Consider the following 25,267-nt stretch of genomic DNA (forward strand, 5'->3'; position numbering starts at 1 on the left):
ACTTTGCCCCATTGTTTCAGTCCAATGTTTATTCCTTAATCAACTTCCTTTAAAGCAAATTAGCTGTTGGTTATCAAACTGCTGTTTGTGGGATTTTGATGCAGTAAATTTGCTGCCATTTGTAATAGTGACTACCTTTCAAAAGCAATACCAATAAGGCATTTGATACACCCTGGCATTGTAACAGGTGCTGTATAAATGCAAATTATTCCTGCTTTCTTTAGAAGGGAATTTATGATTTTAAGATGTAGATTTGTACTAAAATAGATTAATGTGGAACAATTAATTCCTGACCTTTAAACTATGAGTTGGACGTTGAATTATTTGATGCGTCAATTTCTAAATAGTTTTGAAATGATAAAGTCTATCCATCCCAATGTGGTACCCAGAGAATGAGAAGGCAACAATCATATATTTGAAGCAGTGGTGAGCAAATCTAATGTTTTTCCTCCAGTTTTTGCATTTTCTTGCCTGCAGGGTCAGAACTATGGGATACAGTTATATGGGCACTAATATCTCTCCATCTCATTGTCCAGTTCACAGGTCTTTCGATGTGTGCTTGGACAATGAGTATTTGCAAGGTTACAAGATTGTGCGTGGAAGTCTGCAGAGAGAACAGTGGAACATAACTCGGTCAAGATCAATAAAGTCCTCAGCTGTTATCTACACCTGCACTCCCATTCTCTGGTAGAGATCACTTAATAGAGACAGGAGCAAGAACACTGACTGAGCTCCTGGTTTCCTATCGCCTGGGCGCAGAGGTTAATTAAGGTTTCTCCAGCAATGTGTATTTTCGCCCCATGAGCTATCGCCTTGTTTCTGATAATGTGTTGAACCTGTAAAGTTCTACAAAAGTCCTCGGTTGCATTCCTCAACCAACATCGTAAAAACAGATGATCAGATCTTGTCTGCAGGATCTTGACGTGAGCAAGTTGCCTGCCATGTTTCTTCACATTCCAACACTGGCAGCATTTCAAAAGCCACTTCAATGCTTGTTAAGTTCTTTGGATCATCCTGAGGTTGTGAAAGGTGCTATGTTAATGCAAGTTATTGACTTTTCTATCTTGCAATTTCTGTATGGAGAATGTTGTGATTCTTCCTCTCCCTACATTTGAGGCACTTTGCACCATCGAAAAAAGCACTCTCTTTATAAAAGAGGTTTTCCCACATACCTGTGAGGAACAGTGAGGACTGCTATTAAAGTACAAGTTGAAATACCTCCCTGACTGCTTCTGGTCACTGATGAGCAGTTCCCTTAGAATGTCTGAAATGCTCATGATGTCATAGGATAGTCATGTCAGATAAAAGAATTACAATGTTGACAATGTCCCATGTAAAGCTGGACGAGTCGTTTATATTACAAGATAATCCTCTGTTCCCAGGTGAGCCACAAGAAAGACAATGGAAGCTCTTCGGCATTTAGCTGAGTTTCACATCGATTAAGGGATTATGTTCCCCAGCCTGAGGCACAGCAGATTTTCTAACCTCTGCTAATCTCTTTATGATTTCTGATTGGATCGTAAACGTGGGATAAAAGCCCATTGTTCTCCATGCTCTATTGCCCTTTGGATATTAGCTAACGTCAATAACAAATACCAATGTGGCTCCATAGGGCATTATCCTTGTTAATTGATAATGAGCCATTATATTCTCATAATGCCATAGCCGAGGTATTACATTCCACTTATAGCTGAAGTACCCCACAATTAGCGTTATTTTTCAATTTAGCAACCACCCTGCACAATTACTAGAACTCTGTGCTGTAAGGTTATGTTGGCTGCATTATCTATTTGTGTATATTATACCAATGAACACCACATAGACATGAAATTTTAACAATGGTTTCGGTAAACGATTCACTGGGAGTATGGGTTGGACTTGTCCTTACTTATCTTGTTGCTAAAGTTGTTGCCAAGTGGAATTTCACCTCCTTAGTGATATGGACATAGAAGAGGACTTGAGGACAGGAAGTGCTGACCGTGGTGATAGTTTTTTCAACTTGCTCATGTGCAAAGGAGCATTACAAATATACTTGACCATGCTTCTTGGGTAACCCCACATCATGTCATGCACATCAGTAGGGCAGGTACTGAAATTATTCGACATTGGCCTCCATTCAATCTTACTTTGAAAGTTAGTTTTGAAACTGCACTGTGTTGCTGTCAATATTGAAATGAGTAGTGCCACTTTTTGTGGTGCATTTTTCATGGGTTCAGTTCTTGGACTGGTCATACAAACAGCTTCTCATAGAGTCATAGAGACCTATAGCACAGAGACAGGCCCTTTGGCCCAAACTGGTCCATGCTAAACGAAATGTCCATCCATGCTAACCCCATTTCCCTGCACTTGGCTCATACCCTTCTAAAGAGAAAGCGGGGACTGCAGATGCTGGAGATCAGAGTTTAAAGTGGGATGCTGGAAAAGCACAGCAAGTCAGGCGGCATTCGAGGAGCAGGAGAATCAACGTTTCGGGCAAGACCGCTTCATCAGGACTCTTGCCCAAAATGTCAATTCTCCTGCTCCTCAGATGCTGCCTGACCTGCTGTGCTTTTCCAGCATCACACTCTCGACTCATATCCTTCTAAACCTTTCCCATCCATGTACGGTATTTTCCGCAATGCCTGATAAGTTGTTAATGTATGCACCTCAACCACTTCCTCTGGTGGCTCATTCCATATGTATACCACCCTCCTTGTAAAAACGTTGTCTATCAGATTCCCATTTATTCTTTCCCATCTAACCTCAAAGTGATGTCCTCTAGTCCTTGATTCTCGGACCCTGGAAAAAATACTGAGTGCATTCATCCTATCCATGCCTCTCATTATCTCATACACTTCTATAAGATCCCCCTCAGTCTCCTATGCTCTAAAGAAAAACATCCGAGCTTGTCAAACCACTCCCTTTAACTCAGACGCTTGAGTCCTGTCAACATCCTTGTAAATTTCTTCTGCACTCTTTCCAGTTTAATGATATTTTTCCTATACAAAGTAATGAAAACTGAGCACAATACTCCAAGTGCAGCCTCACCAATGTTCTGTGCAATTGGAACATAACTTACCAACTTCTATACTCAGTGGCCTGGCTGATGAAGGCCAGTGTGCCAAAAGCTCCTTCGCTGCCCTGTCTATTTGTGACTCCATTTTCAGAAGACCATGCAAGGTTCCAAGGTTCCTCTGTTCCACCACATACCCAAGACTTTTTTGTAAAATCAATTGTATCTCATTTTGTATGGTATAGTAGACTATGCATGTCCCGTAAAGACTGCATCACTTTGTTTTTCTGTATTTTTGATTGCAGACTAAAATGGGAAAAGGACTGCTTTTAATTGCTGCACTTTTGAAGGTAAGTTATGGGAAATCATTGGTGATTTATGTTTACACTGTTGTATTGCAAGCAGTTGGTGTGTGTGTGTGTGTGTTAAGACAGCCTGTCTCAGGGGTGTATGTGCAGAGACAATGGGAACTGATTAGTTTGTACAGTTGTGACCAGTTGTGGGTGCCAGACGTTGTCAGCCAGATGACAGTCTTATGATAGGGTTCTCAGCAGGTGAACAGGTTGGGAGACCTCTTGACAGTTGGAATACATCTCTTCATCTCTGCAGTAAAACTACATGGAGCCTGAGGAAGGCAGGTGTTTTCTCCCACCAGTTGCTGTGAGCTGTTGCCTTTAACCAGTCACTAAGAGACCTTGCAATTAGTGTACCAATTGCCCTGTGCCTGTGGACTGGTGCTATTGACCTATGTTTATTTCTCTCTCCACTCATACCACTTTTTTTATTGTACACATCTGTCTATATGTGCACGTAGGAATTAACTAGTAGAATTACATGTTATAAGTTGATAATTTTTCTATCCTTACAATTCATTTATTTGTAATAAGTATATTTCTTTTCATTATTCTTTTGAACTACAGGAACTTGGTCAGTGCTTTCAGTTAGCCTGATTTCATCAGACAGGTAATCTTGGGACTTTGTATTCCAAAGAAGAAATAGCTGGGAATTGCTATAAAATCCCTGCAGGTAACAGAGTTGTTCCAGGAAGTCTTAAGTGTAACTAAAAAGGCCTGGTTGGTTGAGTTGGCAAGTAAGTTAGGGTTAGCATTGCCTGCAAAACTAAGGAAGGCAGACAGAATTGACTACTAAGCATTTGGGCTTAGTCGAAATACAAGAAAGGCCAGGTACTTTAAGTAGTAAAATATTGGAATCAAATAGTATTAGGTTGTTTAAAGCAGCTTGAACATGAGGAGAAATTAAAGCAACCTGACATAAAAAAAGTGATGGAATTCCAAAAGGAAGAAAGAAGCAAATGAGAAAAAGCAGAATTAAAATTACAGAGAGAAAAAGAGATAGGAAGTTTAAGCTTAGAGTGCTACAGTTGAGAAAAGAGACAACAGATGCTGATTCTGGTTGTGATGGGGAGACTGAGTCATAGTTTGAAGTCTGGTAAGGAAGTATTTAAGTTCGTACAAGCCCTAACAAAATTTGATGAAAAGTATGTGGAGGCATTCTTTATGTCCTTTGAGAAAGTAGTAGGGGAAATGAATTGGTCAAAGGAAGACTAGGCATTTCCACATACAGTGTAAGTTGACAGGTAAAGGTCAGAAAATTTACACTCCGTTACCAGAGAAGTTGTTGATAGATTTTTTTAGATTAGATTATTTACAGTGTGAAAACAGGCCCAACAAGTCCACACCAATCCTCCAAAGAGCAACCCACCCAGACCCATTCCTCTACATTTACCTCTTCACCTAACACTACGGGCAATTTAACATGGCCAATTCACTTCATCTGCACATTTTTGGATTGTGGGAGGAAACTGGAGCACCTGGAGGAAACCCACGCAGACACGGGGAGAATGTGCAAACTCCACACAGATGGTTGCCTGAGGCGGGAATTGAACCCAGGTCTCTGGTACTGTGAGGCAGCAGTGCTAACCCCTGAGCCACCGTGCCACCCAAATTTTAATACTGTAAAAACAGGGATATTAGCTGCATATGGGCTACTGTCTGAGGACAAACCTATGTTGAATTTGAATTGGGTGAGCACAGTGGTTAGCACTGCTGCCTCACAGTGCAAGGTTTGTTTCCAGCCTTGGGTGACCGTCTGTGTGGAGTCTGCACATTCTCCACATGGCTGTGTGAGTTTCCTTCCACTGTCCAAAGATATACAGGTTAGGTGGATTGGCCAAGCTAAATTATCCCCTAGTGTCTAGACAGGTGGAGTAGTCGTGGTAAATGCAGGGTGGGGGATTGGGTCGAGGTAGGATGCTTTTCAGAGAATCAGTGCGCATTCAGTGGACCGAATGGCCTCTTTCTGCTCTGTAGGATTCTATCATCCTATTAGAAATTGAATGTTTGAAGTTCAGAGAAAGATTAATTTTCTTAGAGGAATTTAAAAGCTCACTACTTCCATAATAAGAACCTATGCTGAGCAACAAAAGTTTGCAACTGCTACATAGGGAGCAATAATGGCTGATGATTATGAGTTGATTCTTAAAAATAACCTTTCATTCACCAGCCTTATAAATTTGGAAGGGAAAGAAAGAAAAAAAAACTGGAAAAGTGAAAGGAAGCAAGTACCAAGGGTAAAGCATGGATCGCTGCAAATTCCACTCCAATTCCTTCATCTGATCATCCTCAGAACTGTCCTTTCTGAAGTTGAAAATCAAAGACTAAAGTGTTTCTATTGTTACAAAGTGGAGCACATTTGTTTCGAATGCTAGAAGTTGCAAGGAAATACTAACTGGAATTCATAAGCTTGAGTCTGAAAAGGGAATTCAAAAGGAAATTGCCGCAGATGAAGTTGCAACTTTAACTAAGAGACTGGTGAAGGCGAGTGGTGATTGGTGACCGGTGGTGAAGGATGGTGGTGGTTGGCCGCAAGGGATGGTAGCAGTGGTTATCAACAGTGATGTGATGGTTGGGGCCACTGCGAGCAGCAATGAAGTCTGGCTTACCTGGGTGGGTATTATCCCAGCTCAGGGGAGAGCGATACCTCTTGGGGATGCCCAGCTTGGAGCATCTGCAGGGCCATGGCTCAAGAAAGGACTGTAATGATTGACACTTTAACTTCATTTCTTTATTTTTCTATTTTTACGCTAAGAAGACTGTAATGCTGAACTTTTTAACTTTTTTTTATTCCACTATTTCTGTAACTAATATTTTGTACCCAGGTACCTTGTACCAAAGCATTGTATATTTTTCAATGTACTCTTGTACCCTCTACTTGAGTATATTTTACAATAAAGCCTAAATCTAAATCCAAAAGCTGTGTGATTGCAGAAGAAGTAAGTGTAGTAGATGAGTTATATGTTAAGTTTATGTATAAAGGGAAAATAATCCCTTTTTCTTTGAATGATGCAGGCAGGGAAATGACAATGATAAGGGGCCCAGCGGCCACTCAAAGTATCTTGCTGGAGAAGAGCTCAGTTTCCCCTCCAGAGGGTTCAATAAAAGCTAATATCTAGATGTGTACATCCTGGTCCCATTGTATAAAATCTAATTGGAGTGTAACTTGTCATCTAGATTATTGGTAGTCAGAGTAGGTACATGCGGATGTACCAGTGCCTGTGATTACTCCTGGGGAATGATGTGGCTGGAGTTAAATTTAGAGTGTTACCTATAATCATGGAAAGTTTGAGTGATGCTAAAGAGACAGGACAGTTATAAAAATAGGTTGTGTATTTTTCCAATGTGTTTAGTAACCAGGGCAATGGCTAAACAAAGTCCATCACCAGAGGTCACAGTAATACCGCAAAAGTATGTTAGGGTAGAAAAAAAACTCTCTTTAAGAATGAGGATAATTCAAGAGGAATATTTGGCATGTCTTCATTAATTGAGGATCAAGAGGCAGATCTGCAGTTAAGTAAGTGAGCACAGACAGCTCTCACTGAAGCTGAGGCCGAAGGAGTTCTGGAGTGCTATTACCTTAAAAACAGTATTCTGATGAGGAACTGGACTCTCACAGATCTCCAGGTGAAGAATGGATGATTAATCTCAAATAATGGTGCTGGTCAGATATTATAAGGACATATTGTAGCACGTGAAAATCTTATGGCAGTGGTGAAAATGCAAGCATTGTTAAACAACTATGTTGCCTGGCCAGGATTTCATAAAGATGTCATGCAGATTAGCATATTCCTCATGTGAGCAAGTGAAAGAACCTTGAGAAAGGGGATTGAAGAATGGAAGGTCTTGGGAAGCAAAAGGAACAGTATATGAAAGCCTGTCGGCTGATGCTATTGAATTGTGTTCATTTTCCATCCACCCATAACGCCAACTCTTTTTTTTTGTTTGTCTATCTGTACATGTGTATCAGAATTTTAAAGGAACTTAGAGTTTTAACTAGTAGAGTCATACATTGCTGGCTCATAATCATTTGCCTGTGGTTAGAATTTATTTACTTGATTTTGAATGATTTTATTGTCCTTGTATTTTACAGTGAGAGAAACAGCTTTTCTACTGTTGCCATGATCCAGTGAATAGTTTAAGAATAAGACAAACAATAGAAAGGTATCACTTAACAAAAATCCATCAGTCTTGAGCCAGGTCATCATCAACAATGCCTTCATCATCATTCCTTTTCCACCACCTCACCACTGCCTACACTGAATCCAACCAATGATGGAGTTACTGATCCTCAGGCAGCATACTCTGTCACTGGGCCTACTTTGCCAATATCATCTTCACCGATGTAGCGGCCGCCGCTTCTGAGACCAGGTCCCATGTTTGCCTGAGTAAAGTAAGTAGGGGGTCACTCAAGTCTACACTGGGCTCACCCACACTGCCACAAGGTCCCCCCCGGGATCCCTCAAGTCTACACTGGGATCATATGCTACTCCCAATGCCATCTGACCTCTTGTCAGATAACTAAAGGAAAAGAGAATAAACTTGTAAACTAATACACTTGTAATAAATGTAGCAGTTCTTGTGAAGTACAGGTTCTAACCATCAGACAGGTAAATTGAGGATTTTAATAAAATGATTAACCTTTATGGTGACCCCAAGGGTATTGGGAGGTTGAAGATCAGAGCACTTTCCCAACTGGATTGTAACAGTTATTTTGCATTTAAATTCTGATTGATGAAAGCAAATGTGGTTGGCCAAGTAATAACTAAAATCATACAGGAGATCGTTCAGCCCATCGCGATTCTTTCAAAAAACTGAGCAATTTTTACCAAGTATCAACTGACAGCTAATCTCATCATTTTGCTTGTTGAGACAACTCAAATGATTGTGAACATTTCCTCTGGCAGTTGCAATAAAATCATATGACTCATTCTCAAAGAACAATGTGCAGAATGTTTCATGAAACATTAAGGAAAGGAAATCTTTCCAAGCATAAACTTGGAATAAACCAGTCATTGCTCAGGGAAATAAAAATGCTGGAAATCACAGCAGGTCAACCCTCCCTTGCTACACTGGTTCTGGGCAAAAATCGGGTGGTGTTTTTCTTTATTCTTTAACAGGAATGAGAGTGTCACTGACTAGGCAGCATTTATTGCCCATCCCTAATTGCCCAGAGGACAGTGAGAGTCAACAATTTATTGTGAGTTTGGAGTCACATGTAGGCCAGACCAGGTAAGGACTGCAATTTCCTTCCCTAAAGGATGTTGGTGAACCACAAGTGTTTTCTGACAAATGGCAATGGATTTATAACAGCTATTAGATTTGTAATGCCAGATATTTATTGAATTCAAATTCCACCTTTTGCTATGGTGGGATTTGAAGTAGGAGTCCCTGGAACATTACCTGAGTCTCTAGATTAACAGTCCAGTGATAATGCCACTAGGCTATCGCCTCCCCAAACAGTGTAGGAGGGTGGAAAATTAAAGCTTCAGCTCCCACTCAGTTCTGACAAAATGCCATACTGGACTCAAAATGTTAACTCTATTTCTCTTTCCACAGGAGAATGCTGCCAGGCCTGCTGAGGTTGTTTTTTTTATCACAGCCCCCAGTCTGGTGCTTTCCACAATGACACAGAGAACTCAGTGCAAGGACTAGCACATTGTCCCTTCTGCTAATCTGACACTATGCCAACTTTGCATACAGGGAGTGTGTGATAGTGACTTTGAGTCACAGAGCAAGAATTCTGCTCGTCTTCAAATAATATTTTAAAACTTTATTGGTACCAATCTCACTCTCCATTCTGCACATTAAATTGTAAATAGGTTCTCAGAAAACATGTAAAATGGTTCTTACGTAAAACAAATACACTTGATTGCCTGCATTCTATAACAGTGACTGCACTTCACAAATATTTAAATTATCCTCTTTGGGAGCCAACGCAGTCTATAACTGTATCAGAATGGTGATTTTAACCCATTAACCACTTAATGGTGGAGGTAATAAGCAGCTTCAGAAACCATGGTTGTGTTTAAGCCAAAATCCAAGAGCACAATTTTAACTGCCATGGGTTAGGTCATATTCCAGTGGGTCAGAAACTTAATGTGATCTTGTCCACTTATAGGATTTACTGGGACATTTTGCAGGTGAGTGTGTGTATCTATAACGGTGTTGGTGGAGTCTGTGCATGAGTCATAGAGTCATAGAAATGTACAGCATGGAAATATATCCTTCGGTCCAACTCATCCATGTAAACCAGAAACACTAAATTAATCTAGTCCCATTTGCCAGCATTTGGCCCATATCCCTCTAAACTCTTGTGACACTGTGCCTTGGAACTTAACTCCTGTTGCTAATAGCTTGTGGAACTTCAATGCACAGTAGTTTACTCTGTGTGGTTTTCCTCTCTTCTTCCCTGCTGTCCACAGGAAACAACCTTCTAGTTCTCACTTCCACCAGCATCTCCTCCAGCTAAGAGTCGGAGAGTCAGTGCTGGGATATGCTTTGTCTCTCTCCAGCCTTGAGCAACTTTATTGGCTGCAGCCATTTTGCCTCCTGCCAGGATCCATTCAAGTAGAAAGTCTTCCAGTGACAGATGCAATCCATCATCAAGGCCACACTCTCTGATCAGACAGGACAATCCAGAAGTAGCCGCTAATGTCATGACTGTTTTAGCTCAATCCAGTAAGGCATGGTAATTAAAATGGGCAGGATTGCCCTGCAGAGACCTAACATATTGTTGCTTCCACTCTGTACCTTGTTATCTCTAAAGTGGTGGTTCTAGTGCTGCTGCTAAATCAGGGCTTGCCATGTTGGAATGTTTTCTCTCTAGTCTCACTTTGCTACTGTGCTTTAATTTTCATTATTCTCTCCCTCTGTTAAACATTTGCTTGAATAACCACACACCAGTCCGCACCAGGTACAAGATTAAGGTGCTACAATTATATTGTCAATAGGATTCCAGTAAAGTTCAAAGGTCTGGGAGTGAGTTTTTTCCACAGTATTTGATCTGCGAAACATGCTAAGAGTGTAATGAGAATACTGGGATCTTTCTGTAGTGGGTATTCTGGCAACATCTGTGGAAAAAGGAAGTAGTGTGAATACTTCAGGAACTTAATCTTTTTGCGAGGATTGTGATGGAACATCACAGACTCAAAATGTTGACCAGGCTTCCCTCTCTCCACAGATACTGCCTTATCTGCAGAGTATTTCTAGAATTTCCTGATTATATTTCAGATTTCCAGCATTTGCATGTTTTTCTTCAAGTCATCATTTACTTCACTGGCTGGTTTTGGGAGAACAGTCTTATATTGAGCACACAACCCTAAACTCTGGAAATCATAACTTCACCTGCACTGTTTATTATTCAAAGCAAATTATGTGGCAAATGCTTAGCTTTGTAATATTTACCTCTGCGCATGTGTTTAGCTCAACGTTTCCACTCCATCCGAAAAAATCCTTCAGTAATATGACTGAAACTTGTGACCTCCGAGACATCAGAAGGCACATGAAAACCCAAAAGGAAATAAAGAACTATGGAGGCTGGAAATATGAAATAAAACCAAAACATTGCTGGAGAAACTGAGATCTGATAGCAAGTGTGGAGAGAAAGCAGAGTTAACATTTCAAGTCCTGAATCTCACAACATGATAGCTTTGTGGAAGTGTTCTCACTGCACAGACTGTAGTAGTACAAAAGCCGGCCACCAGCTTATGAAGGCCAACCAAGAATGGATACTGAGTGCCAACCTTGCAATAGTAAGGTTTCAGATTGTTGATCATTAGAGAGACAGACATCCAACATCAAGAGGTCGATTAATACCAATTGTACATATTCAATGCAAAAATGACACCTTACACTTGATGTAGCAAAGGCCAGTTAAGCATCCGATGATGATAACAGCATTAGATATCCAATTTATTTGACTATATATGAATGCTATGGCCCATTCTTATATCGTCTTACCCTTGACCAAGCAGGAAGGCAGTCTCAGAACTGAAGAATCAAGCTAAGGTTTTGGGATTTGTGGTTTTGCCTTACATACCAGGATCTTGGAATGTAAAATAATGGGAAAGAAAGGAAGGGAGAGGGAGCACACAGGTGAGAAAAAGCATGTGAGAAAGGGAAAAAGCAAGGATGGGAGTGCAAGAGCAAGTAACATCTTTCATGTCATACCATGTGGCTTTAGAGCCTCTAAATTATATTTGAACTGCAGCAAAATCATTAAAAGACAAAAGATGTAGAAATGGCAGCATCCATTTCCACACAGCAAATTCTTACCAACAGAAAGGAAGAAAATCACCCCATTAATTGATATAGATGATAATTAACATAAATATTGGTCAGGACAAAGATGTATTGGGAAGCAACATTCTCTGATATTCTTTAAGGTGGACTATTGTAATCTTTTACATCCACCCAGAAGGAAAGATTGGATATTGGTTAAATAAAATAAGTCATCTCAAACAAGATAGAACCTTGTAGAAATTGGAACAGGAGCCAGGTGGATCTCATTGATATTAGATTCTTGATTGGGGTTGTGAACCTGGGCCAGTCAGGGTGCTCTGGATGACAGATATAAAACACTAGTAATGGAGTGCTTTATTTTCCCCTCCAACTCTATTTGGATTTAATCCCTGCCCTCCCCTTCACATTTTGATCACGCAGCATTGCCCTTTGATGAGAAGGGCATTGTTTGTCACTGGCCAATCTGGTGTTTCCTTTCTTCCTGGTAGTGGAATATAAATAAAGATTTACGCACTTGTTGTTCTTCACTGTCCGACACTTGCACAAACATGACATGGGTGCTGGGGAAACATAAACACTACTGTTGTTAGGCGGTTGTGTGGGGAACAATTTTTAAAAGAAGAGGAAAAGGAGAAAAAGAAAAAAACAAAAAACATTAATATTGGAGTGTTTATTTCCCCCTCCAAATCTATCTTGATTTAATCCCTGCTTTCCCCTTCACTTTTTTTTGATGATACCCTTTGTTGTGAAGGGCACTGCTTGTCGCTGGCCACTCTTGAGTCTCCTTTCTTCCTGGTGGTGGAATATAAATAAAGGTTTACACACTTGTTGTTCTTCACTGTTTCCTACACCTGCACACACACGACATGGGTGCTGGGGAAAATAAGCATTATCGCAGTTAGGTGATAGTGTGGGGCAAAAATAAAAATAAACCACTAGTCTCAGAGAGTCTCCTCGCTCTAGGGACTGACGCAGTGCTGGCTGGCCACAAACAGTGTATACTGCTACTTTTGGTTTCTGTTTGTTTTGGGAGAAACCTGATTCCTGAACTGGCTGATCTATACAGCCAGATTTATTAACTGGTATTGCTCTTTTTAATTGAGGACTGATTTGTAAACTTGCTGATCTATACAGTCAATGTGTTACATGTGTATTTCAATTCTCTTTAGGGAACTGTTGTTTCACTGGCTGGTTACAGCCTGTGTGTTACTCTTTTCTTTTATTTGGAGAAAAGGACAATGCTGATTTTATGGCAGGGCTTAGCTCTTGCACTTTGGATTTCTTTCTTTTTTGTGTGTGTTTTCACTTTTTGGTGTTTGGATTGAGGCTTTGTGAGATAATGCACCTTTCCAGATGAATTGTTCCTCAATGGGTAGGCCTGTCCCTTCGTGGGTAGACTAGGCCTGTGTAAAGATTGAACAACTGTGTGTGTCTGGGAGGTGAGTATTTGCCTCTGCCTGTTGCAGTGGACCCTGCCTGATGGAGTGGACCATGCCCTGTGAGTTAACTGCATTAGCTGCACATTTTACAATGAACTGTATTCCTGTTTGTGGGCCTGGTTCTCTCTGGATAGACGAGGCCTCTATGGAGACTGAATACCTGTGTGTGTGCTGTGGGGTTTGCATTTGCTGCCTTCGGGAGTGGACTCTGTATATTGGAGAGGATTCTGGGTAGGCCATCCTGAGAACTGGAAGGTGGATAGGCTGCCCCAAAAGCAGGAGGGTGGGTAGGCCACTCTGATCACTGTCGTCCTGGAGTGAGGAAAAGAATCAGGATGGGCTGTCCTAGAGGTGGTTGACAGATGTGTCTGGGCGGACCCAGAGCCGGAAGGGCATGGGGAGGGCTGCTTTTGTGTTGTCGGAAGGTGGGAGAGTTGGGTGGTTTGCTGGGTTGCTAGGAGTGTCTATGATATATAGACTGTTTTATTGTTCAGTTTATCAGACTGTCTATATATGACTGCGTCTACTGTTTCCTTTTTGATATAATAAGGTGGGATTTCAGGTTTGTCCTCTTTTCCCTGTGAACGGGTTGTACGGTGGGATTTGGGGTCTGACTTTGCCACCCCTTTCCCCTGTAAACTGCTGTTCATTGTTAATTGTTTGTTTGTAATTTGTACTGGTTAATAAAATAAAAAGTATATAAAATACTAGTCTCAGAAAGTTTCCTCACTCTACGGATTGGCTCTGAGCTATTTGGCCAGAGCTCATGTACTATGCACATGTGATTAAAGGGTGACTTGGTGACGGGACACCAGCCTCTGTGCAGTTATTTCACACTCCATTCAGTTTATTTGGTTTATATATTTAGGGATGTGAAGTAGGACTTGAATCCATGACCTTTTGACTCACAGGCAAGTCACTGCTAGCCACTGAACCACATTTATAAATTGACCTCTCCAATTAACCAATCCCAGAGACAAAAATAGCAATCGCTGGAAGAACTCAGCAGGTCTGGCAGCATCTGTGGAGAGAAATCAGTTAATGTTTTGCTTCAAGTGACCCTTCCTCAGAACCAGCAGTTTCTAATTTTGTTTCTTATTTGCAGTATCCACAATTCTTTCAGTTCTTATCCAATCCCTAGTCCTCTTTATCTTTGAACTTACGCACTTTGAAACTGTTTTCATTCTAAAACTTCTCCTCAGCAAAAAGTAAATATTGCAGCATTTGTTTATGGCCCCCAGTTGAGACAAACCCTCACAGGCTCACAATCTTGAAGACAGTCAATGCAAGGACAACATGTGATGGATCTTAACTTATGGATTAATTCTATGTTCAATTCTCAGTTTTCTGCTCAGTTAATAGCACTCAGCCAAGATCGCAGTAGAATTACTTTGCTGGATATTACTGTTGAAATAATAGTGTCTTAATGCCACTGGCTTCAATAACGTTCACATGATCTAGCACATACTGGGGGTAATGAAGTTTAATGCTGAGTTGATTTATACAACTGGTATCTCACTTTTATCTATCATTATTTTTAAGAACTTGTTGGATCTGCACATTAATTACCTGTTAAAAGCATTGTAGTAAGTTAAGTTTCATGAGTAATGAAGCATTCTTCAGCAACGTTAATGAAATGCTAACAAACCTCTGATACAGAAAAAGAAATGGCTGTAATCATAATTCTCATTCCTTCAGGTAGTGAATTATTTTTAGAGATTTTTTTAATGTGCTAAATTTGGAAAGTGAGAAGTTTTTCTTATTTTTCACTACTTTCTCTCTCTCTCTCAATTCTTCATGTACACGTCCAAATGTCTTTTAAATATTATAACTGTACCTACATCTATCATTTCCTCTGGCAGTACATTCACATATTTGTTCCACAGTTCATCCCATGGTGGCTCAGTGGTTAGCACTGTTGTCACACATCACCAGCGACCTGGGTTCAATTCTAGTTTTGGGGGACTGTCTATGTGAAGTTTGGACATTCTCCTTGACTGGGTGGATTTTTTCCCACAGTTCAAAGATGTGCAGGTTAAGTGGATTGGCCATGCTAAATTGCCCAGGAATATGCAGACTAAGTAGGTGAAATGCAGGGTTACAGGGTTGAAGTGGGCCCAAGTAGGATGTTCTTCAGAGGGTTGGTGTAGACTCAATGGACTGAATGGCCTTCTTCAGCACTGTAGGGATTCTATGATTCTGATATTCATGAAAGCCCCTATTATGATCCCAACTGATGGTAATACTGGATATGTCAGAGTTCAGAGTGAATCCCTGGATTGATAGATCTTCATTTTTATTATTGCAGTTTGGATGCCATGATGGTCAATCACTGAATATATTCACATGAGGCTGTGAATATTCTTTTAACAGAGGAAATAAAAACAAAGCTTTACAAGGCAATTTAGAAAAATCTTAAATTAAACAACAAAAAAAATCACCCTTTTCCTTGCAACATCCTTTACAGATACTCAATCCAATTGAAGTATTACTCTCATTGCTTTCATTTCTTACTTCTTTAATTCCTTACTTAATTCTCAATTTGCAATGATTTCCTTTTGAATTAGAACTGGATTTTATTGCCACATGTACTCAAAGAGAGGAATATAGGAGTATACAAAATTGCCATTCTTAAAACATAAAACACAAAACCAGAATTTAAAAGAAGCAAGAGAAGAAATAAAAGAAATAAAAGAAACAGAGCAAAAAGAACAACGGACAGATCTTTAAGTCCTTATCCAAAAGCAAAGGAGAAAGTCCAGGTTTTAGTAGCTTATTTCCCTGGGCCTAGCCCTGGGCTCGAGATTCGGTCAGCCTCTTTCTGGGACATGCTCCACCGATCACCTTTGCTGCTGCTGATGCTGCCACCGATCGCTGTGAGGAGCCACCTCCTCCAGTCCCTACACGCCCTCCTTGTCTCTGTAACCCCCTCCGGCCCCTACACCCCTCCCTATCTCTGTCACTTCCTCCATCCCCTATACCCCTTCCATGTCTCTATCAATTCCTCTAGCTCCTACGCCCCTCCAAGCTTCTATCAACACCTTGAGCCCTTCCACCACTCTCTTCCTCCATCACCTCCTCCAGCTCCTGCATCCCTCCCTATCTCTATCAACTCCTCCAGTTCCTACACCCCTTCCTATCTCCATCACCTCCACCAGCTCCTACATCCCCTCCCTATATTTATCAACATCTTCAGCTCCTACACTCCTCTCTATCTCTATCAGCTCCTCCAGCTCCTATTCACCTCACCCCCCCCCCCCAACTCTATCACCTCCTATGACCCTCCGAGATCTATGTGTTCATCCGATCCAGGCCTCTCAAGGTTCCCCCAGTTCCCATCACTCTGCCATTGAGGTGCTGTGCCTTCATCTACCTGGGGCAGGGACATCCCCCATCTCGGAGATCCCCTCCCTCCCAAATCACTCTTTCACAGGCCCCCTCCCCAGACACCTCATGAAGCCTTCCAGAAATGGGGAAACATTTTATATATTTCATTACCTGTTGTGATTCTCTCCATTATGCTTCCCAAAGTGGTACACAGACATTGGCTATTTTACTGACTTTTCCTTACTGAACTTGAAGAAAAGTATTGTATAATTAAACTACCATAACAGGTTTAAGACTTCTTTGCAGCTCTAAAAGCCTGGACTGAGAGTTCCATAAAAGATTTATGTAGATTTGAAATGTTAACATTTTCTTTCTTCACAGTTGCTACCTGGCCTGTGTTTCTCCAATACTTTTCACTTTTATTTCTGCCACAAATTAAACTCTAGTGTAAAACTGTTCTTGTCAACTGAAACCTGATTGTGGACCCCAGGTTTGTCTTTAAATATCTTATAAAAGCTTATATTTCTAAGTATTTTATTAATTAACATCCCAGAGAGTTAATCTAGCAATTTGCCTTAAGTCACACGCTGCATTGGAAATTATACTTGACTTCCCTGTTTAAATATGACATTCTAACATCTTAAAACAATGCTACCTTAAATAAAACCTATTTATTGCTATTTTAAAATACAGAGGAACCTCGATTATCCGAATAATCAATGATCCGAACGAAATAGTGCCCACCCACCTCGTTCGGATAATCGAGGTGGGTGGGCACTATTTCGTTCGGATCATTGATTATTCGGATAATCGATTTTACTTTAAACAAGGGAAGCCATTAAACAAGGTCCCGAACAACTTCTGTGATCGCAAGAGCATTTATCATTTTCCAGGAACTCAATATTGCGATAGCACCGCCTCGCACATGTGTTTATTTTCTCGGCCATTTTTTTCATGAATGGCCTGGTAAAATGATGGGAATACCCTGTACTGTACAACACTTACTTTTGCAAAAATTACACTTTTGTGTAACTATTCATTACCTCAAAAATATCTTGTTGCTGATGCATGAGTAATTTGTGTTTCTTTGTTTTTGCCAGCATTTTCACGTTCTTTAGTACAGATAAATCAAGTACACTTACCTTTTTGATGTAACATTTTTGTGGGACTTTGAAATCTTCTTCAGATAGTTCGAAATTTGAATAATTGATATTCGGATAATCGAGGTTGATCTGTACATATTCCCAAATAATAATATGTTTAAACCCTCATCCCACCCCCACACCACCCTCCAAATGAAAGTATATGCTTAACGGGCATTTTTTTCCCTATCAACATACTTACCAGAATTTCTACTTTATATTGAGTGTAATAACTCGATTACATTAGACACAAAGATTTTCCACCTTGATCAGATGGCCCAATGTGCCAAGGAGTGGCAGATGGAGTTTAATTTAGATTAAATGTGAGTAGCTGCATTTTGGAAAGGCAAATTGGGCTGTAATTATACATTTAATGGTAAGGTTTGGGAGAGTGTTGCCAAACAAAGAGACCTTGGGGTACAGATTCATAGTTCCTTGAAGTTGGAGTCACAAGTAGACAGGGTGGTGAAGAAGACTTTGGTATGCTTGTTTTTATTGGTCAGTGCACTGAGCATAGGGGTTGGGATGTCATGTTGTGGCTGTACAGGACATTGGTTAGGTCACTTTTGGAATTCTGCATTTAATTCTAGTCTTCCTGCTATAGGAAAGATGTTGTGAAATTTGAAAAGGTGTAGATAAGATTTACAAGGATGTTGCAGGAGTTGGAGGGTTTGAGCTACAGGGAGAGGCAGAATAGGCTTGGGCTGAGTGACAGAGGCTGAGGGGTGACCTTATAGTGGTTCTATAAAATTATGAGGGGCATGGATAGGGTGAATTGCCAAGATCTTTTGTCCTGGGTAGGTAAGTCCAAAAATAAATTAGATTAGATTACATTACAGTGTGGAAACAGGCCCTTCGGACCAAAAAGTCCACACCGACCCGCCGAAGTGTTACCCACCCATACCCCTACATTTACCCCTTACCTAACACTACGGGCAATTTAGCATGGCCAATTCACCTGACCTGCACATCTTTGTAACTGTGAGAGGAAACCGGAGCACCCGGAGGAAACCCACGCAGACACAGGGAGAACGTGCAAACTCCACACAGTCAGTCGCCTGAGGCAGGAAATTGAACCCGGGTCTCTGGCGCTGTGAGGCAGCAGTGCTAACCACTGTGCCACCGTGCCGCCCTGAAATAGAGGGCATAGGTTTAGGGTGAGAGGGGAAAGATATAAAAGAGACTTAAGGGGCATCTTTTTCATACAGAGGGTGGTGCATGTGCAGAATGAGCTGCCAGAGGAAGTGGTGGAGGCTGCTACAAATACATCATTTAAAAGACATTTGGATGGGTACATAAATAGGAAGGGTTTAGTGGGATATGGGCCAAAGCTGGCAAATGAGACTAGATTTATTTAGGATATCTGGTGAGAATGGATAAGTTGATTGAAAATTCTGTCTCTGTGCTGTACATCTCTATGTCTCTGCGAGTATCTAACCATATTCTACACAAGTCCATTTTGATCCTTGTAGTCTTACTTTCAGATTTGCTCATAACAAAGCACCCAGTATAATATTGTATTTTTCTGTAACCTGAATAAATTTGATTTGTAATTTAATGCTACAACTGTGCAATGAAATATTATTAAATTCCTATCGTAGAATCTCTCCAAAAAAAAATTAAAAGTTATGGTCTGTATACGTATCAAACAACTGCAGCGAAAAGTATGTAGATGACCAAAGGCTTGTAGAGCCAAGACCAGGCTGAGTGTCTCTTTAGCCACTGAGTATTTCTCTTGTCAAACATTTAATTACGGGAAATAACTGACTGCTGATTTGATCCCATTCTCATCCTTCTGTGACACCTTGCAGGAATACTGATGGGGCTGGCATCTTTACCCAGTTTAAACATTTTGTCTTAATTAGGTGCTGTTAAACTTGATGCAGTAGTCAACATAGAAGTTGTCAAACACATTCTGAAATTATTTTGTCCTTTCTATCATATAAACTCTATGATTTATACATACTTTAATTTCAATTATTTTAATTGAGGCTTAATGACAATGGTTTTGCATGCATATGAAGTTAATAATAAGTTAATAAAGTATACCTGTAGCCATGGCGATTTCTTTAAAAACAATTTAAGAGAGCTAATTTACAATTTAGCAAGGTAAACCATTATGCTTTAAAATCTCTCAGAAATCTATAGACATAGGTTTTTTTTTAAAGCTTAGGGGAGATGCTCATATATTAGGGGGAGAGACTTTTAAAATTTTTAGTTTGTTTTGGGCAGATCTGTGAATCTTGGGATGGAGATGGTTACATAGAGCAGTGTTCCTGTGAATAAGAGAATAGTGTAAAACTAGATTAACTCAGAGTAAGGAGTTAGTGATAGCTCCAAACCAGAAATGCTGGATAAAAATGTGAAAAGATGATTTGAAGCTAAGAATGTTTATGCTCAGGTATATGGTAACTCCAGGAAGAAGCTATCAGTGTTTCTGGCTAGAAATTAAAGTTAGTTGTCTCAGGTTTAGCAAGGAGTTAGGAAAAGGTTTTTTTCCCCCTCTGGTGTAAGTATTGTATCAGGTATGCTTTTGACTCAGTGCTTATAAAGTCACAGAGTCATAGAGATGTACAGCATGGAAACAGATCCTTCGGTCTGACATGTCCATGCCGACCAGATATCCCTACTCAATCTAGTCCCACCTGCCAGCACCCGGCCCATATCCCTCCAAACCCTTCCTATTCATATACCCATCCAAATGCCTCTTAAATGTTGCAATTGTACCAGCCTCCACCACATCCTCTGGCAGCTCATTCCATACACATACCACCCTCTGCATGAAAAGGTTGCCCCTTAGGTCCCTTTTATATCTTTCCCCTCTCACCCTAAACCTATGCACTCTAGTTCTGGACTCCCCCACAACAGGGAAAAGACTTTGTCTATTTATCCTATCCAAGACCCTCATAATTTTGTAAACCTCTATAAGGTCACCCCTCGGCCTCCGATGCTCCAAGGAAAACAGCCCCAGCCTGTTCAGTCTCTCCCTGTAGCTCAAGTCCTCCAACCCTGGCAACATTCTTGTAAATCTTTTCTGAACCCTTTCAAGTTTTGCAACATCTTTCCGATAGGAAGGAGACCAGAATTGCACTCAATATTCCAACAGTGGCCTAACCAAAGTCCTGTACAGCCGCAACATGACCTCCCAACTCCTGTACTCAATACTCTGACCAATAAAGGAAAGCATACCAAATGCCTTCTTCACTATCCTGTCTACCTGCGACTCCACTTTCAAGGAGCTATGAACCTGCACTCCAAGGTCTCTTTGTTCAACAACACTCCCTAGGACCTTCCATTAAGTGTATAAGTCCTGCTAAGATTTGCTTTCCTAAAATGCAGCACCTCGCATTTATCTGAATTAAACTCCATCTGCCATTTCTCAGCCCATTGGCCCATCTGTTGTAATCTGAGGTAACTCTCTTCGCTGTCCACTACACCTCCAATTTTGGTGTCATCTGCAAACTTACTAACTGTACCTCTTATACTCAATGCTATTTTTGGAATTTGTAAAGTAATGTTTTATGATGAGTGGGATTATACTTTTTCTGTGTGTTTAAAAATCTTTGAAGGTATACTTTTGTACGTATATAGTTTGGTTTATTATTTTTTTCTCTTCATTTAATAATTAACCTCTGTTTTATTGTTAAAGCAAACTCTAGCATTGCATGCTCATGTTTCAGCTAGAGACCACATCATTCAAACCAAATCAAATCAAAATCTGATCAGGCCAGGTTTCTGTCTGGGATCTGACTTGTCTGATGATAACATCAGTTGGGATCATAACAAAAGGAAGTAAATACTAAAACTGAAGCACTGATACAATGAGAACAGGTTTCTTTGAAACAAACACTGAAAATGCTGCAGAAGATCTATCTCTCTCTCTACAGATGTTGCCAGACCTGTAGAGTTTCTCCAGCATTCTCTATGTTTGTTTCAGATTTCCAGCATCAATGGTATTTTGCTTTTCATTTGAATGTTTCATTGGAATGTATTAAGAAAAGAGTGATGGCTCAGGACAGGCATAAAAATCCTTCTCTACGATTGGATAGTGGAAAATGAAAGTGTTGGATGTTCTGAAAAGTTATTTCAAAAGGAAGATATTTCCTTATACTTCAAATCAAGGAGGAATAAACTGATAAAGATGTTGAGGGACATCAGTGCAAGCCAGTCACTAGGTGATATTATTTGCTAGCCAACAACCCCAAATTTTTCTTTGATAGAATACTTCTATGATTTATTTTGTGTTTTAGGGAAGTATTTTAGTAGCCTCTCTATTCCTGACTCAACATCCTGGATCATTATTGCAGCACCCATCACCAAATCCTTATCATTAATTGTCATTTTGAAATCATAGAATCCCTCCAGTGTGGAGGCAGGCTATTCGGCCCTTTGGTCCACACTACTCTAAACAGCATCCCACCTAGACCCACCCTCCCTACCCTATCCCTGTAACCATACATTCCCATGGCTAATCCACCTAGCCTGCACATGGGGAGGAAACCAGAGCACCCGGGGATATCCAGACAGACAGTCACCCAAAGTTGGAGTTGAACCTGGGTTCCTGGGACTGTGAGGCAGCAATGCTGGAATAACTGGGCCCCACAGTTCACTTATTAAGATTGCTTTCAGTTTATCAAAGGTTGTTTAGCATTTTTCCAACGCTATCACGTTTGCTTGTTTCTGCAACAAATTCTAGCTATTGAGGGAGTGTGACAATGGTTTACCAGACTGATTCCTGAGATAGCAGGACTGATGTTCAGGGTGAGATTAGACCAATTAGGTTTATATTTGCTAGAGTTTAGAAGAATGTGGGATCTCATAGAAACCTAAAATATTATAAAAGAATTATGCAGGGTAGGTATGGGAAGAATGTTCGCAACATCTAGGGGTTATAATCTAAGGATAAAGGATAAGTATTTTAGGACAGAGATAAAGTAAAATTTCTTCCTCCAGAGAATGACGAACCTGTAGAATTCTCTGCCACAGGAAAAGTTGAAGATTTTCAAGAAGGATGATTCTAAGAATTAAAGGAATCAAAGAATCTAGAGAGAAAGTACAGCCAAGGTACTGAGTTGGAGATCTGTTCAAATCATATTGATTAGCAAAGTAGGTTCGAAGGGACAAATGGCCTACTCCTGCACCTATATTTTAGGTTTTTATGTTTCTATTTGTCAAAAACACAGATATCATACTGTAATTATGCATAATATCTGGTAAAATCCACACATTCCTAAAAAACACATGATTTCTCGTGATGTTTTCAGATCAGGGAGTTCTATTAAAGTTGTAATTTATGCTGTCCCTGTCACTTGTCCTTGTCAAACAATATGGTTGAAGCAAATTGCTCTTGCTTTCGCAAATTCACTTCTGATTAACTTTATTACTAAACCAATAAACTCTTATTGCTTAAACAACTCTTCCACCATGTCTCAGATGTTCTTTCCAATATTATTGTATGCTGCAACTCTATCCAAATGCACTATGCAGCTATGAAGCTCAGCTATCTATTGATTCATAAGCCTTGCTAAAGCATTCGCTAATCGAAATGATTAGATTACTTAGTGTGGAGACAGGCCCTTCGGCCCAACAAGTCCACACTGACCCTCCTAAGAGCAACCCACCCAGACCCATTCCCCTACACCTAACACTACGGGCAATTTAGCATGGCCAATTCACCTAACCTGCACATCTTTTGACTGTGGGAGGAAACCAGAGTACCCGGAGGAAACCCACGCAGACACGGGGAGAATGTGCAAACTCCACAAAGACAGTCGCCCAAGGTAGGAAGTGAACCCGGGTCTCTGGCACTGTGAAGCAGCAGTGCTAACCACAGTGCCACTGTGCGTATCACTTGACATCAGTATAACCCATTTGATGGAACCAAAGTACATATTTCTTTAGCCCTTGATATTAATGGTGCTTGCCAGTAACCCTTCAACAAATTATTCTCAGAAAGGAATGAGGCACTGTTAACAGAATCAATGCAGACTTTCAATCAGGGAATTGAGTACAAATCTGTCTTTCTGACTGCAATTACATTTCTATTATCAATAAAATATCTAGTTGATTTATCTGTGAAGGAATGAACATTCTTCAACAATTTGAAATTTATATTCAACATGGAAACAAGGAAATCATAATTTCTATTGACCTTCATTAAAAAGTTTAAAAATTGAAATGTGAAGTTATTCAGATGGAGATTATTGTTACAATAATTTAATGTAAAAATTTATTCTTTTACAGGAAAAGATAATGTAATTGCAGGTGCATTGACCCAAATGTAAACTGGTAAAATAATTTAAAGCTTTCAGAAATGCTGTGTAAGTTATGTAAGGGGCAGGAAGAACAAATATTTATGTCTTGTATTGCTGTTTGCATATCAATGTGTAATAGAACACATTTTGAAAGGACGTTTCTTTACTTTAAGGGCAGAGATCTTTGCAGACCAAGTTCTTTTTTGTTTTTTTTAAATTATGGCCTGAAATGATAAAGAACTTTTTAAAAAATCAATGCTTTAAAGAACTGCTGCATGTTTTGAACAGTGAGTAACTTGACACTCATGGCAAGCTCTACATAAACAAACAGTTGGAACAAGCAATAATTGAAGTCATTCCAGACAAACGGGGCAAAGGGGTCCTGTGTGCAGATGCTGGGTGGCAACAAGAAGTTGATTAGTCTATGGACTAGTGACCAGCTATTGATGACAAAGGCTTTTTACCTGCCAACAACCATGTGATTGATTCTCAGGTAACAGAACAGCATGGGCTGGGAACAAGATAGAGAAATGTTTTGATCTCCACCAGCTCAGGAGTTGTCTCTCTATTCCATTCAATAAAAATAATGTAAATCTGAGAAAATCGTTTCACCTTTCCTACAGCAGTTGTTGTAAGTTATGCTGATAAACCAGAGATGTTTTATAAATGAACCAGTCATCTTGTGTCTCCTACAAACCAGTGGAAGCACCTGGAGAAAGATGACTTAAAAGCAATGTACCAACCAGCATAAGGATCATCTCAGCAACTCGTGAATAGGAGCCACTGAGCTACCTTCCAGTTTACTTCACCCACACTTATTTGTGTGCGTGCGTTTGAGACAGAAAGGTGGGGTGGGTGAATTATAAGGTGATTAGAGTTTTAATTTGTAGTTTTGTATACAGATCTGAAGCTAGTGTCTAATTACTTGTAATTTTTCATAATTCTTGTTAAGAACAAAAACTTGATTTTTTTTTGTCAACTTGGGTCTGAAAAATATTGTGTACTTATTTTAAAATCTTTAACTTTTCAGATGACTCCAGGGGACTTGATTTCCAACATGCTACCCCAGTGAGTATTGATGCTATCAAGAGAGGATCAATGTCGATTTCACCAGTTTTCTGATCTCCACTTCACCCCCACCTTGTCCAAGCATCCAACTTGGCACCGTCCTCTTATCCTGTCCATCTTCCTTCCCACCTATCTGCTCCAACCTGCACACCAACCTATCACCATCTCGCTCACCTTCATTTCCCTATTGCATTCCAGCTACCTTCCCTCAGCCCACTCCCCTCCCATTTATCTCTCAGCCTCTCTTGCCCTGCATCCCCACCCTCCTATTCCTGATGAAGGGCTTATGCTCGAAACATCAACTCTCCTGCCAGACCGGCTGTTCTTTTCAAGCATCACACTTTTTGATAATGATATCAAGAGAGTTCAGCTAGTCAAAAGGAGAAAATTGGAATATAATATGTGAATTGACTAAATAAAGTTAAAAAAAACTTCATCTCTAAACTGA

General features: G+C 40.3%; 1 long non-coding RNA gene across 2 annotated transcripts; it reads left to right on the plus strand.

Annotated features, from left to right (window-relative positions):
* Positions 1-733: 733 nt before the first annotated feature.
* On the plus strand, positions 734-25,267 carry LOC122563425 (uncharacterized). 2 transcript variants are annotated; one of them, XR_015752210.1, is made up of 3 exons: positions 734-1,029; positions 3,298-3,342; positions 24,782-25,267. It is a non-coding gene; the product is annotated as an uncharacterized LOC122563425 (long non-coding RNA). The 2 variants fall into 2 exon arrangements; XR_015752209.1 differs by lacking the exon at positions 24,782-25,267 and adding an exon at positions 5,516-6,209.

The sequence above is a fragment of the Chiloscyllium plagiosum genome, unplaced genomic scaffold, assembly GCF_037043375.1.
Source record: "Chiloscyllium plagiosum isolate Xiang-an unplaced genomic scaffold, Cpla_swu_hap1 HiC_scaffold_30, whole genome shotgun sequence".
NCBI lineage: Eukaryota > Metazoa > Chordata > Chondrichthyes > Orectolobiformes > Hemiscylliidae > Chiloscyllium > Chiloscyllium plagiosum.